Source organism: Thermobia domestica, chromosome 8 (assembly GCF_964235325.1).
Source record: "Thermobia domestica chromosome 8, izTheDome1.hap1.1, whole genome shotgun sequence".
In the NCBI taxonomy this organism is placed as follows: domain Eukaryota; kingdom Metazoa; phylum Arthropoda; class Insecta; order Zygentoma; family Lepismatidae; genus Thermobia; species Thermobia domestica.
Genome location: NC_137461.1, coordinates 229,363,756 through 229,379,346, shown reverse-complemented (window position 1 = coordinate 229,379,346; position 15,591 = coordinate 229,363,756). Strand labels below are relative to the sequence as shown.

Sequence of the window (15,591 nt, the reverse complement as noted above, 5' to 3'; positions counted from 1 at the left end):
GTGTGTTTGGTGCATCGTGCATCGGGAACTGCTACCAGCTGGTCAGAGTATCAGTTTAACTGTGTATTGTCAGCAGTTGAGCTGTGCTCAACAAAAGCTCAAAACTCTGGAGCCATCACTTCTGAATTGCAAATGGGACCTCGTTTACGGGACAACGCTAAGTCCCACATGGCTAGGATGACTCAGGACCCATTTTCCGCCTTGGATGGGAAACAATATTGCAACCACTATATTCCCCGGGTATTGCACTGTCCGATTCCATTCTTTGGAGAATCACCTTAGAGGACGCCAGTTCAAATCCCTACAAAAAGTCCAAAATGCACCTCATACTTTCTTTGTTTCACGGCCCACCAAGTTCTACCGCGATGGATTGCGTGGCCTTCCAGAACGTTTTCAGAAGGTCGTCGATGCTGATGGGACTATTTTTGGTCTTCCTGGTTAGGTAACATATCGATGTTCGAAGGTGGTGGGTGAAAAAGCAACAAAACTTTTCTTGGTTACCTTTATATTTAAATTTAAGACCTTGTATACAGAACCTGTCTACACAAGATTGGTTTTCTTCGAAATTTCACTTAATTTCTTTATGGTTTCCTGACAAAAATATTTATTTATTATTCGTGATTAAAACAAAACAGAATTATTTTTTTACACTGAGTAGAAATAAAAGAGAGCGAATGAAATCCAAATTGAATAAAAGCATTGTTTCTCACCAAATTTTCCATCCTCTATGTCTTTTAAAACACTTGTTAAAGCATATAAAATATACTGTACTTACAAATCAGTTTAGTACCTTTGTTTTATGGCTGTATTTGTAGTACCTTGTTAAAACGTTTGTCTTCAAACTGTCAAATATAAATCGCAGTAAATTGTGTAATCTGCTGTCACAAAAAAGTATCCTATTTTTCGATCGGTATAAGGAAGAGATACTATACTATTTTTCGATCGGTATGGAAAAACAAGATTTCTCCATACTATTTTACCATAAATTATTAATTGTCAATAAACTTTGTTACTTTTAAAAGAATGAAGCGAGATAATTTTACTATGATGCTTTAAAAGTTGGTCATTTGGGGGTCCAGGAAACCATTTGGGGGGCCGGGCCCCGATGGGCCCCCCTTGGCTACACCCCTGATTAGACCCTTATTTCATGCTATATAGAATTAAAAAGAATCTGTAACATCTTTTCATAGAGAAGCTACATTTTCAATTAATATAATATATTTGATAATTCAAATATTGTAGCAGTAGTTTTAGGGATGATTATTTATTTCTCTCTGGTACAGTCAAATTCTTTAATTTGAAAACGAAAAATTATATATTAGAAAATTCACAAACTGGCTCTTACAGTGCAACTATTCACGGAAATTAACAGTGCTCACATTTTCTCAGTTCTTACTAATTTTCAACTCAAGTTTCCAATACGAATAAAAGTATTCCTCCTTGCAGTGCTTAATTATTTAAATATGATGTCCCAACTTAAATTCATGTGGATTGTTAGCCAGCTCTTATTTTCATGCTTCTCTTTACGGATACGAAGCAAACTCACTTTAGGATTGAGCCGAGAGGAGTAATCTCTCTTGTTCTCAATACTTTCAACAAGGATATTATCCTCATTGCCACCAACGTAATGTGACTTCCTTTAGTTCTAATTTTCTCTCTACATGAGACAAAAATACAGTTTCAACTTCAAATATCCAATGAAAAGATTTTCAAATGTAGACCCACCAAAATAATTTTACTATTTGTTCAAATTTTCAACCATAATTTGTTCTTTCATATATTTTAAAAGGACACATTTTATATCTTGCTCCAGAGAAAAGATTTTGCTTTTTTTATTCAGAAAAAGATCATTTCCATTCTCTTCAACTCTAGATCAATAGTACGAGAAAAAATAATTGTTTACGTATTTCAGAACGCAATCATAGATTCCGGTATTATTTGAAAACCCAAACGAATGAACACGTGAGTTACTTCACGTTCATTGTGTAGTATATGGTGGTATCTTCCCTAAAAAATAAGGATTAGAAAATGAATATAGAAGTTGAAACTAAACAAATAATAAAAAAGATTTCAACGCATGTAATTCACCACACAGGCCAAAACTACCAGTAAATTAATAAACTTTCTAAAATGATATATCGAATAGCAAAGGTAATATGAAGTTTGGTATTAAAAATCTACATTCTGTTAATAGTATTAAGTGGCGTGTGTTTCTGTAGAACATTAATTGAGCTTGATATTTAGAGACTGTTTTCGCTTCTTGTCGTGAATGAAAAGTTGATGATGAAGACACAAATAAGTAATAAGTTGCTAAACCATGAAATTACAAAAATTGTTTCATACTCGCTAGGCATGGGCGCGAGACGCGAAAACGCGAGAAGTCTCGTCTCGTCTCGTCTCGCAAACGAGACGAGAACGCGAGACGAGACTTATAATATTTTGCGAGACGAGAACGCGAGACGAAACCTGATATCTTTTGCGAGACGAGAACGCGAGACGAGACTTCAGCAAGTCTCGCGCGAGAAGTCTCGCGAGACTTCTCGCGGTCTCGCATAGTTTACATTTGTGATATTGATATGGTATTCTTTTGCAAGTACCGTCATACATAATGAAGAGAAGATAGTTAATAATGTCAGGATCAAGTTTTGTAATAAACGTGGGTGTACCGACAGTAGAGCGCCAGCAAAAAGAGTGATGGCAAAAGAGCGACGACCAGGAGAGCGTTAGCCAAGAGATCGACGGGTCAAGAGGCGACGCACAAAGAAAGCGACAGCCAGGAGAGCGACGGTCCAAAAGGGCGACGCACAGAGATCGATAAACTATGGATCAAATGCTTGAAACGCATAATTCAAAATCAGTAAAAATGGACAAAAGGTTGCGATAATGAGGCTTTTGATCTTGTTAATTATCAATTTGACATCAAATAAAAAAAATGGAGGACCAAATTTGGAAAAAGTAAAATTGGCGAACTGGACTTGGTACATTGGTGCATTTGACTTTGTTCATTACAAACTTACTAATTTGACATTAAAATTTAAAAATTCAAAATGGCGGATCCATATAGCGGACTGCGTCTGAAAAAGTTTGAGAGTCGAGAGGGAAAGATACTTTGTCTACTTCAATAGCTAGGACAGAGTCAATCTACCAGTCATTTATTAATTAAAATATAACTTAATGAAGTCATTTTAATTTTTCAGTTAAACAATTGTTCTTCTCTCCCTTATTTTTCGAAAGCTTAGTCTTCAACCATATGGAGTCATTCCACCTGAAAGCGAAAAATCGAGCAAGACGGTCGATTATGTGAATGATAATAACCAGAAATATATATATAAAGTTCTAAACCGTGTGGAACAAAAAGGCACAGTGGAATACTATTAATATTTTGATTCCAGCAAGAAATATGCTTCCTCCACAAGTGGTGAAAATTTCAATTTGTATTTCGACTTACTTCTGTCCCGGCATGTGTTTACATGGCTGCACGTTCCTTGCTGCTTTACGTTCCTTAGCAGCTGTAAAATTCCACAAAAACATTCTTGTGAACAAAGTGCGGATGTAAAAAGGAATGCAATCACAAACGAGAGTCGTGTTTTTCTGTTTTCACTCCTTTTAGTAGACTCAGTTCACGATTGTTTGTAATTGCTTGCAAAATTTGATTTTGTTTGTAGCGGTTTCAGACCCTGGAATACAGACAACACAACAATCTTGATGTAGCATTGGAGCTTCAAAAGGCTGTAATGGTCACATCTGTTTTGGAGATTGATATGTATTGCTTTCTTTTCTTTCCTTCTCTCTCTCTCTCTCTCTCTTTCTTTCTTTCTTTCTTCTTCTTTTTTTGAATTTTGGAGCAACAACAACAATATAAAGTGACAACATGAAAACAGATACTTTAGTGAGGCTCAGAAACAAATTTGAGCGTTTTAGTCATTTCCGATCAGAAGTTAGAGGGGGCATAGCTCAGCATCCGTTCTCTATGCACTATATACTTTATACCACTAGCACTAATAGGAATTAGAAACACAAAAGATGATTTTTTTTTCTATAGAAAGTACAGATGATACTTATTATTCTCTCAAAATTACGTTCCCTTTGACACAACAAATTTTTCAATATTTCTTCCGAAAATATAATTTTGGTTTAATTCATCGACTTGGACTAAAAAGATCCAAATATTTCGTAACCCAAAATGTGTATTTGCGTCATGGTAAAAAAAAAGGACTGTCCACATATCTATAGTGCAATTTTGAATTTATTTATTTATTTATTTTCATTTTCGATAGAGCTCCAAGAAAATGAACATAACTTAAGATTCAACTATGGCCGTATCTTCAACATGAATGGCGTGCATTACAAACCATTCCATTTTCCTTCCTATCACATATTGATAAGTGTTCAGACAAACACTCAAATCTCGAATGCGACTGCACGAAGATTTTGGCATAATTTGTCGTTTCCACATGGAATAACTCTATAGGTATTGTCTACATGTTCAGCCGAACCTCCATGGAAGTTATTTCCTTCATCACCTTCGTTTATGTCGTCTAAATTTTTGTCAGCTTCCGTGTTGGAGATAATTAAAAGGTTTACAGCTTCAGATGACAAATTCTTCATTTTCTTATGAAATGATTTGCCCAAAGAAGAAATGAAAGGATCTGTTGTTGCCAAAAGCCTTCGGAACTTATCATCCATGTTTTCAATACGAAAACAGTTTCGAGAGAAATTCTGACAAGCTGACAAGAATTCAGACGGTCTAGACGATGAATTCGATAAAGATTCGGCTGAACGTGTAGACACTTATATGGTTGAGGATGAAGCTTTCGCAAAAGAAGGAGAACAATAACAATTGTTTCGCTGAAAATATCTTCAGTAAATTGTCCACTGATTTCGCGTGTTTATTCTTTATATAACTCCTCCTGTACCATTACCACGCTAAATAAACGCCAAAAATGAATTGAATTCAGGCCTGGTCATACCGAAAGTGAAAATGTTTACTATTTGCCTAAACAAACAGCTAAATTTCCGTATTTTGTTTTGTTTAATCTTGTTTTTGAGGCGAGAGATAGAGATTGGGCGAGACAAAATCAAATCTGTCTCACCTCGTGACCAGGACTGGTGATATTCAAGAAACAGTTCACATTTGTTTCGAGATAATAAATTAACGACATCTCAAGATAGACTAATTTTTCCTCTTGTAGCATCTCATGAACACCACTAGTTAATATAAAAACTACTAATACTATAGAATTAAACTCGTTTGGACCCGACACTACTCGAAACTTGAGCAAATATCGAGTCGAATTGGAGATTTTTTGAACAGAGTTCTCGAGTGGATATAAAATATTTTTATTTCGAGTGAAGCCAAATTTAAAGAAAATTTGTTTGAACTTGCTCGTCCCCAACCCTCGAACAGAGTGGGTCCAGAAAAGGTAAATCAATATTGTGCGTTCGTGCTGTACTTTGCAGTAAGGAACAATGCTGTCATAATTATGAACTCCCCAAAGATGTTAATGTTCTACAAAATTGATACCTTAGAAGTGCATGGTTCTCATCGAAACAACCCTTCCACACAACATCATCACCTGAAATCGTAGAGACAATCGCAGACGAAGGCAAGTCAGTAACTAATAGTTTATTTCTAAACTTTTGGGCTAGCATTTATTTGAACATTTACTATAAATTATGTCGACTAGTGGAAATAAAAAAAAAATACAATTTTCCTTTGTATTATGAAATTTGTATTGATTTTTTGTTTTACTGTTATTTTGGTAGTTTCAGAGTATCTAGTTAACGGAGTAAGTGTTGTGACTTTTCGGCAATACTGATAGTTGCTTAGTTAGCTGTTCTTGTTTCTTGAAATGGGTTTGGTCAGGTTGTCACAATTACTGATTTCATGATAGGTTTAAGTTAACAAGGTTAATCAAGATCTAGTTACTTTAGGAGATTTCCTCATGACAAAAGATTCAAGAAATAAAGATTGTGATAGTTTTTCTTTATCACTACTTTCCCAAAATGCAATAAAATAGATTCTTCCATTATCTACACTGTTTTCTTTATTTTCTCTTTGGGGTCGTGAGCCAAGATCTTTGGTCATAAAGTTCTTGAGGAGGGGGAGGCAAATGGGGGGGGAAACGACACGTTTTGTCATGTGTATACACCCTCCTCCTGACGATGAGACAACATCTTGACAAATCATAAAAGCAGGATAGCAAACACCAGTACAATACATTTTTTTTATTTATTTCTTTATTGAGGACATATTTGGAAGCTGTCTTTTCGGAAGATTTTGTAGACGGAAACAATGAACTTAGGTAACATTGCATATTCGCGGCTGGGGTTTCGGGTCTTCTGTTATTGCACCCTCAGTAAAAATATCCTAGTTCAAAAATATACGGCTCGCTTTGATTTTTCCTTCAATGCAGAAATTCGAGGCGTCGCTGCGGTCAGAGGATACCATATCTTCTCTCTCTCTCTCTCTGTTTCTGTCTGTCTCTGACACTCTGACTTTCTTCTTCCTATTTTCAATGCATTATATATATATATATATATCTGAGGGGAAAAGACACGTGTTTAGTTCCAATGTGATGTAAAGCCTCTGGGTTTAGAACATATTTGTTCCCCCTGCCCACCAAATTGTTTTCTTACGGTAACTTGTTTTAAGAAGGCAGAAAAAGGGCCTATTGGCTTGTTTAAGAAGGAAAATTTTTTAGTCAAAATAAAGCAGTTGTGTCTTTCCGTAAACATAAATTTAGGATAAATGGATTTATGGCTGCAAGACGGATCCTCTCACCAAAACCAGAACTGATATCTGCTTCTTCTTAGGTAATATTAAATTTCTTAGGTAATATTTAGTGATTGTCTTTGTAGAGTATGTAAGTAAGATTCAGATTTATGTTAGTTGTTCAAGGTGACTATCGATTCTGCATTGTTACTTTCTATATCTCCAACGTGTGTTACTTGTGTTACTTGTAATAGAGTTAGATCTAAAATTGTAACTGTTTAATTCCATGTGACAATAATTCCAAGTATTGGAAATCTTGTATGTAATAAGGTTAGACTAAATAATAATAATAATAATAATAATAATAATAATAATAATAATAATAATAATAATAATAATAATAATAATAATAATAATTTTTTATTTAAGCTCATTGTAGTCTTTCTTGTAGTTATTAAAGATTAATCTCTAACTCTCAATTGTTAAGAAAACGTTTAGATGAAAGTGCATTTAAGTTGTGAAATATATATTACTAACGCTGCATGTTTACTATAAATACGGCTGTTTGAGTTACCGTTCTTACCAAGTTATTTGAAAGCTTTTATCTTGAAAGTAAGATTACTCAAATATAACATGCCGATTTCCTTCATACTTCACATAGACAGAGACTACCCAAAACTGGCATTTTTTAATACCGAGAATGTGGGGTGTAAAATCAAGCATTGTGAATCGGAATGAGTGGATAAGCATTGTGTAACAATGCAACTATGAAACAAAACCATGTAAACTTTGAGTATACATTATTTTAAAAGGGTCGAAAGAAGACTACATTATTCCAGTATTGATTTGCGAGACCGCGAGACAAACGCGAGAAGTCTCGCGCGAGACCGCGAGACGAGACTTTCAAAATTTTGCGAGACGCGAGACGAGAACTTAGGTCTGCGAGACGAGACGAGACGCAAGACGATAACAGCTTTTGATTTTGCGAGACGAGACGAGACTTGTTTCAGTTCTCGTCTCGTTTGGTCTCGCGCCCATGCCTAATACTCGCTCTTCGATGTTTTCGTGTAACAAACTAGCGTAATATTTTCAGAATCGTACGTAATCTTTTCATTTTCATGCAGGTTATATCCTCAAAATTTTGTATCGGATATAATCTTTTTCTCAGAATATGCAGTTCAAGTTAATTAAACCTAACTAGTCGTTCGTTCCTGCATTCCAAAATGATATATGTTCTAACAGCGAAAATTCCTAACTTTACGTACGAGACCTGTCTATTGCGAAGAATCACAAAACGGACTACGTACTAGTAGTTTATCCAATAAATGTTTCAAACTGTTTATTCAAAAGCATATAATAAATAACTAATGGACCCTTACTTGATTCACTCTATATAGAATTAATAAGAATCGGTAACATATTTTCGTAAAGTAGCTTTCTTTCGGGTAATATAATATGTTTGTTAAATCAAATATTGTTGCATATTATTAAGCATGATTAATTATTTGAATTTAGTCCAGTCAAATTCTTTTAATTTTAACACGAAAACTATATATTAAAATATTTTAACACCAAGGTGTCTCAGTACTAGTATTAATGAGAATTACCGTTGTTCCTTGTATTCCCACTTGTTACAAACTTTTCAACTCACGTTTCCAATACGAATGAAAGTATTCCTTTTTGCAATGTTTAATATTTATGATACGATACCTGAAATCGAATGTCCTAAACTAAATTCATGTAAATTGATCTCCAGCTCTTAATTTCCCACTTCTTTTTACGCATAGGACGCAAATTTACTTGACGATCGAACCATAAGAAAGAATCTCTTTTGTATCCGCTACCTCAAACAAGAATATTGTTTCCATTGCAATCAACAGAAATACTATAACCGAATTTCTTTTAATTCGGGTTCGCTGTCTACGTGAGACAATCATTTATTTTCAATTTCAGATGCCGAATCGAAAGAATTACTTCAAATGTAGACCCTACAATTTAATTTGTGCATTCATTCAAATCTTCCAACATAATTTTCTTTTTTATGCATTTTAAATTATATATTTTATATCATGTTCAATAGAAAGGTTCGCTATGCTTGTTCATAAACTACTCCTATTCAACTTTAATTCAATAATGCAAGTAAATATACCTTTTTTCGTCATTAAATATACAGTCTTAAATTCCGGCAATATTGGAAAGCTCAAAGGAATAAACACGCTACTTACTTCTCGTTTATTGTGTAGTATAAGATAGTATATTTACCTGATAGATGTGAATTTCAAAGCAAGTATAACAGTTGAAACGAAGCAAATAATAAAGAAAACTTCAACACAGGCAATCTAACATACAAACTCAAAACAACAATTAATTCATCCAATTTTTTAATGCATGTCTCGATTAACAAATCTAAGATGAAGTTTCCTTTTAACACTACACCTTTTGTTAATAATCGTAGGTAACGTTAATTTTCGTAGTGCGTAAACAAATTTTAGTATTGACAGCGAGTTTTCAATTGCTACATTTGCATTTAGAATTTTGTTGCTGATGATTGGTAATCATACAATGTGTTTAATTTTCTCATTCATATCAGGAGACAAATCGATTGTATTTAACTTAGGAAAACTTTCGAAAGTCGAAACATTACTTAAACAGATAAAACTGCTCTAGAGATTCTCAAAATCAACCTACTTCAAAATTTCAATGCATCGGCCGGGAATCGAACCCGGGCCGCCCGCGTGGCAGGCGAGCATTCTACCACTGAACCACCGATGCCCATATATACAATTAAGAAACTTTTATCATTCAAATGAATATGTTTTTTAATTAACATATTTATTACGTCGAGAGTGCGAAGTTGATCATCTTCGAACATACTATTTATAACTTCTTAAACAACGAACTTCGAATTAGTTCTGTACTTAGTCTTCGATTTTTTTCGTCTAGTAAACCTTCGCAATGATTCCAAATTCATACAAAATTTCTTTAATTTTCAAGTATTTTATGTCTTCGACATTGTGAAGCGGATAACATTCTCGTTCCTTCAATATGCAGTTCAAGTTAAGTACACGTAAATGTTCCTTCATCTCTGCATTCTACAATTTCAGATGTTCTAACAGTGGATTTTTCATTTTAGAGATTACACTTTTCTAACACGACAAAATGGACTACGTTCTTGTAGTTTATGCAATAAATGTTGCAGCTTTCCTTATTCCAAAACATAAAAAACTAACCATTAGACCCAGGGGTGTAGCCAGCAGATGTGTGTAGGGGGGGCCCGTCGTTTTTGAGGGGGGGCCAGCTACAATGTACAAAGTCAAAAGAAAAAATGTGTCGCTGCTAGTGTTTTTGAGGCCTGAAAGAAAGGAAAATTTTGGTTTCCTTCTGGAAGACTAAAAACACTATTTTAGCTTCTTCTTCTTTTTCTTCTTCTTCTTCTTCTTCTTCTTCTTCTTATTATTATTATTATTATTATTATTATTATTATTATTATTATTATTATTATTATTATCCATAAGTTATATTTATTATAGTTTTTATTATCCTTAATCAAGAACTGCTGCCCGGGACCAAACTCTATACTTTTGTGCATAACTATAAAGGTAACCAAGAAAGTTCTGTCCCTTTTCGTGGAGGTCTGTGTTCAATTGGACCTCACACCGTGAGTTGAATGCGAGTGGAGATAAGGCGAACGTCAGTTGTTGGTGTGGGTATATCCAACATACTACCTGGTTGTGGCAATTTAGACACACCGTGAACTCGCGTAAAGACAGAGGGAACATGGGACCAGTGTTGCCAGACACGGCAAGCAAAATTACACACACCTTCCGTCCAAATTGCACAATTTTATACACAACCTGGAAGACAGTGCACACAACATTACACAATACATAACTACCTATCTATATGTAATGACGTACATACCTATAGGTACACTCATGTCCAAAATGTTTGTCGCATATCTATTAACAGGCTTGTTGTGCGAATATATTTGGATAATGATATCGCAGGGTACATTTAACACTCTTACTATGTGTATAATCGGCAGAGACATGTATGTGGTAAATTTCATGTCAAAAGATTTGTAAATAAGAATAATATAACGAAAAAACTATTCTTGTCCACTTAGCAACATTTTGATGTACTCATTCTAATTTTCGTATTTATAATTTTTTTCTATTAAATTTAGCACAAATATACATTCCCCGATTATACACATAGTAACAGTACTAGAAGTACCTTGCGAGTTTATTATCCAATTATATTCGCACAACACGACCGTTATAGATATGCGACAATCATTTTGGACATGAGTGTACATTGACCAGCCATTGTTCAGGAATTCAGCGCTTGATTTACTATTATTATTATTGTTATTATTATTATTATTATTATTATTATTATTATTATTATTATTATTATTATTATTATTATTATTATTATTGTTGTTGTTGTTGCTGTTGTTGTAAAACCGTCACCTTCCCGCCCATTGTCATTTCATTATACTTTCAACCATGCGCGCCGACTACGTGGGTGCTCCAGGGCTCCGGCATCCACAAGATTTTTAGCTTGAAGCCAAGTTTGAACCAGTTTATCTTGCGTTTAAATCAGTCGTGTTACCGACTGAGCTAGGGCAGTCCCAATTTATCCTTATAGTACCGATATATTTTACTTTCTCACAGCACAGGCCTTTATGACAATGTTCATAAAATATTTTAACTAAAAGTAAATTAATCAAACATCGAGACTTCCCTGAAAACATATAGGCTAATATGACCCGCCATTGATATGCAAACACATAAATTTTGGAAAGTCTGCGCCATTGCTTTCAACGTACTTAATGTTTTTAATTGGACATCAGCCACTCTGTCGTTCATTTGTTTGCAAAATGGTATTTTCTTCACAAGTGGTGAGAAGACAAGACTTCTTACCACCTCCGCCTCATGTTTTGGCCAACATTGAGGGTCAACATTCATTCACATTGCTTGCTTGAACAAAGCGTCTTTCCTTGGGGATGTCATGACACCCGCCTCTGAAAAACAAGAAGTGAGGTACCAAGGAAGCAAGATAGGTTTTATATTACTATAGAGAAAATAACAAGAGATTAACAATAATAACAAATAACTTGTTATTTTCTCTGTGGTTTTATTGCGCTGGCCTGGAGTCAGGCGTTGGAGCTCGTAGTTTTTAGAAGGCAATTTTCAGAGAAAAAAATGGTGTAAATAATGACTATTTGAATGAAAGGAACTTCGTAAAAGTCATCAATGATCAAAATTTTTAATTGTGCCAAATTACACACAAAATGCACACAGATTGGCATTACACACAAAATGCACAAACAGGCCAAAATTGCACACATTTTGTGCAATTACACACACATTGGCAACGTTACATGGGACATCCACAGAACGTCATAAGAGCGTGTATGCTGAACGAGTTCAAATGGAGGTCAAACGCCGCTGTAGCGGGACAGAAGATATGCCAGGCCTTTGGTGAGGGTGTTGTGACAACGCGGACAGTGCAGCGGTGGTTTAACAAGTTTAGGGACGGTGACGAAACACCCGAAAACACCACGTGCCAGAAGACCAACACATATACAAAGAGGAACTGGGACTACAATTCAGTATGTGGTGAAACCATTCAGCAGCACATCCATCAACTTGTGAAACACTACAAGTTGGATCGATGGGTCTCTCATATTTTGACTACGGGCCAGAAGGCAACGCGGCAGTCGCCTGTATTTGTTTACGGTTTCGGAGCCATTTCTGGGCAGGGTGTTGACATTTGATAAAAGAGTGTCCTATACGAAGCTCCAAGGCGCCATCATCATTGGTTAGAATCCCATGAACCGATTTCAAAACAGCAGAAACCAGCACTTTACCAGAAGAAGGTCCTTCTGTGTGTTTGGTGCATCGTGCATCGGGAACTGCTACCAGCTGGTCAGAGTATCAGTTTAACTGTGTATTGTCAGCAGTTGAGCTGTGCTCAACAAAAACTCAAAACTCTGGAGCCATCACTTCTGAATTGCAAATGGGACCTCGTTTACGGGACAACGCTAAGTCCCACGTGGCTAGGATGACTCAGGACCCATTTTCCGCCTTGGATGGGAAACAATATTGCAACCACTATATTCCCCGGGTATTGCACTGTCCGATTCCATTCTTTGGAGAATCACCTTAGAGGACGCCAGTTCAAATCCCTACAAAAAGTCCAAAATGCACCTCCTACTTTCTTTGTTTCACGGCCCACCAAGTTCTACCGCGATGGATTGTGTGGCCTTCCAGAACGTTTTCAGAAGGTCGTCGATGCTGATGGGACTATTTTTGGTCTTCCAGGTTAGGTAACATATCGATGTTCGAAGGTGGTGGGTGAAAAAGCAACAAAACTTTTCTTGGTTACCTTTATATTTAAATTTAAGACCTTGTATACAGAACCTGTCTACACAAGATTGGTTTTCTTCGAAATTTCACTTAATTTCTTTATGGTTTCCTGACAAAAATATTTATTTATTATTCGTGATTAAAACAAAACAGAATTATTTTTTTACACTGAGTAGAAATAAAAGAGAGCGAATGAAATCCAAATTGAATAAAAGCATTGTTTCTCACCAAATTTTCCATCCTCTATGTCTTTTAAAACACTTGTTAAAGCATATAAAATATACTGTACTTACAAATCAGTTTAGTACCTTTGTTTTATGGCTGTATTTGTAGTACCTTGTTAAAACGTTTGTCTTCAAACTGTCAAATATAAATCGCAGTAAATTGTGTAATCTGCTGTCACAAAAAAGTATCCTATTTTTCGATCGGTATAAGGAAGAGATACTATACTATTTTTCGATCGGTATGAAAAAACAAGATTTCTCCATACTATTTTACCATAAATTATTAATTGTCAATAAACTTTGTTACTTTTAAAAGAATGAAGCGAGATAATTTTACTATGATGTTTTAAAAGTTGGTCATTTGGGGATCCAGGAAACCATTTGGGGGGCCGGGCCCCGATGGGCCCCCCTTAGCTACACCGCTGATTAGACCCTTATTTCATGCTATATAGAATTAAAAAGAATCTGTAACATCTTTTCATAGAGAAGCTACATTTTCAATTAATATAATATATTTGATAATTCAAATATTGTAGCAGTAGTTTTAGGGATGATTATTTATTTCTCTCTGGTACAGTCAAATTCTTTAATTTGAAAACGAAAAATTATATATTAGAAAATTCACAAACTGGCTCTTACAGTGCAACTATTCACGGAAATTAACAGTGCTCACATTTTCTCAGTTCTTACTAATTTTCAACTCAAGTTTCCAATACGAATAAAAGTATTCCTCCTTGCAGTGCTTAATTATTTAAATATGATGTCCCAACTTAAATTCATGTGGATTGTTAGCCAGCTCTTATTTTCATGCTTCTCTTTACGGATACGAAGCAAACTCACTTTAGGATTGAGCCGAGAAGAGTAATCTCTCTTGTTCTCAATCCTTTCAACAAGGATATTATCCTCATTGGAACCAACGTAATGTGACTTCCTTTAGTTCTAATTTTCTCTCTACATGAGACAAAAATACAGTTTCAACTTCAAATATCCAATGAAAAGATTTTCAAATGTAGACCCACCAAAATAATTTTACTATTTGTTCAAATTTTCAACCATAATTTGTTCTTTCATATATTTTAAAAGGACACATTTTATATCTTGCTCCAGAGAAAAGATTTTGCTTTTTATATTCAGAAAAAGATCATTTCCATTCTCTTCAACTCTAGATCAATAGTACGAGAAAAAATAATTGTTTACGTATTTCAGAACGCAATCATAGATTCCGGTATTATTTGAAAACCCAAACGAATGAACACGTGAGTTACTTCACGTTCATTGTGTAGTATATGGTGGTATCTTCCCTAAAAAATAAGGATTAGAAAATGAATATAGAAGTTGAAACTAAACAAATAATAAAAAAGATTTCAACGCATGTAATTCACCACACAGGCCAAAACTACCAGTAAATTAATAAACTTTCTAAAATGATATATCGAATAGCAAAGGTAATATGAAGTTTGGTATTAAAAATCTACATTCTGTTAATAGTATTAAGTGGCGTGTGTTTCTGTAGAACATTAATTGAGCTTGATATTTAGAGACTGTTTTCGCTTCTTGTCGTGAATGAAAAGTTGATGATGAAGACACAAATAAGTAATAAGTTGCTAAACCATGAAATTACAAAAATTGTTTCATACTCGCTCTTCGATGTTTTCGTGTAACCAACTAGCGTAATATTTTCAGAATCGTACGTAATCTCTTCATTTTCATGCAGGTTATATCCTCAAAATTTTGTTTCGGATATAATCTTGTTCTAAGAATATGCAGTTCAAGTTAATTAAACCTAACTAGTCGTTCGTTCCTGCATTCCAAAATGATATATGTTCTAACAGCGAAAATTCCTAAGTTTACGTACGAGACCTGTCTATTGCGAAGAATCACAAAACGGACTACGTACTAGTAGTTTATCCAATAAATGTTTCAAACTGTTTATTCAAAAGCATATAATAAATAACTAATGGACCCTTACTTGATTCACTCTATATAGAATTAATAAGAATCGGTAACATATTTTCGTAAATTAGCTTTCTTTCGGGTAATATAATACGTTTGTTAAATCAAATATTGTTGCATATTATTAAGCATGATTAATTATTTGAATTTAGTCCAGTCAAATTCTTTTAATTTTAACACGAAAACTATATATTAAAATATTTTAACACCAAGGTGTCTCAGTGCTAGTATTAATGAGAATTACCGTTGTTCCTTGTATTCCCAGTTGTTACAAACTTTTCAACTCACGTTTCCAATACGAATGAAAGTATTCCTTTTTGCA

General features: G+C 34.7%; 1 protein-coding gene and 1 non-coding gene across 2 annotated transcripts in view; both read right to left on the bottom strand.

Moving 5' to 3' along the window:
- The window catches only part of LOC145692493 (uncharacterized), a 154,862-nt gene that overhangs the window by 58,895 nt on the left and 80,376 nt on the right, over positions 1-15,591 (bottom strand). The window lies entirely within an intron of this gene.
- On the bottom strand, positions 9,417-9,487 carry TRNAG-GCC (transfer RNA glycine (anticodon GCC)). The gene has a single exon. It is a non-coding gene; the product is annotated as a tRNA-Gly (tRNA).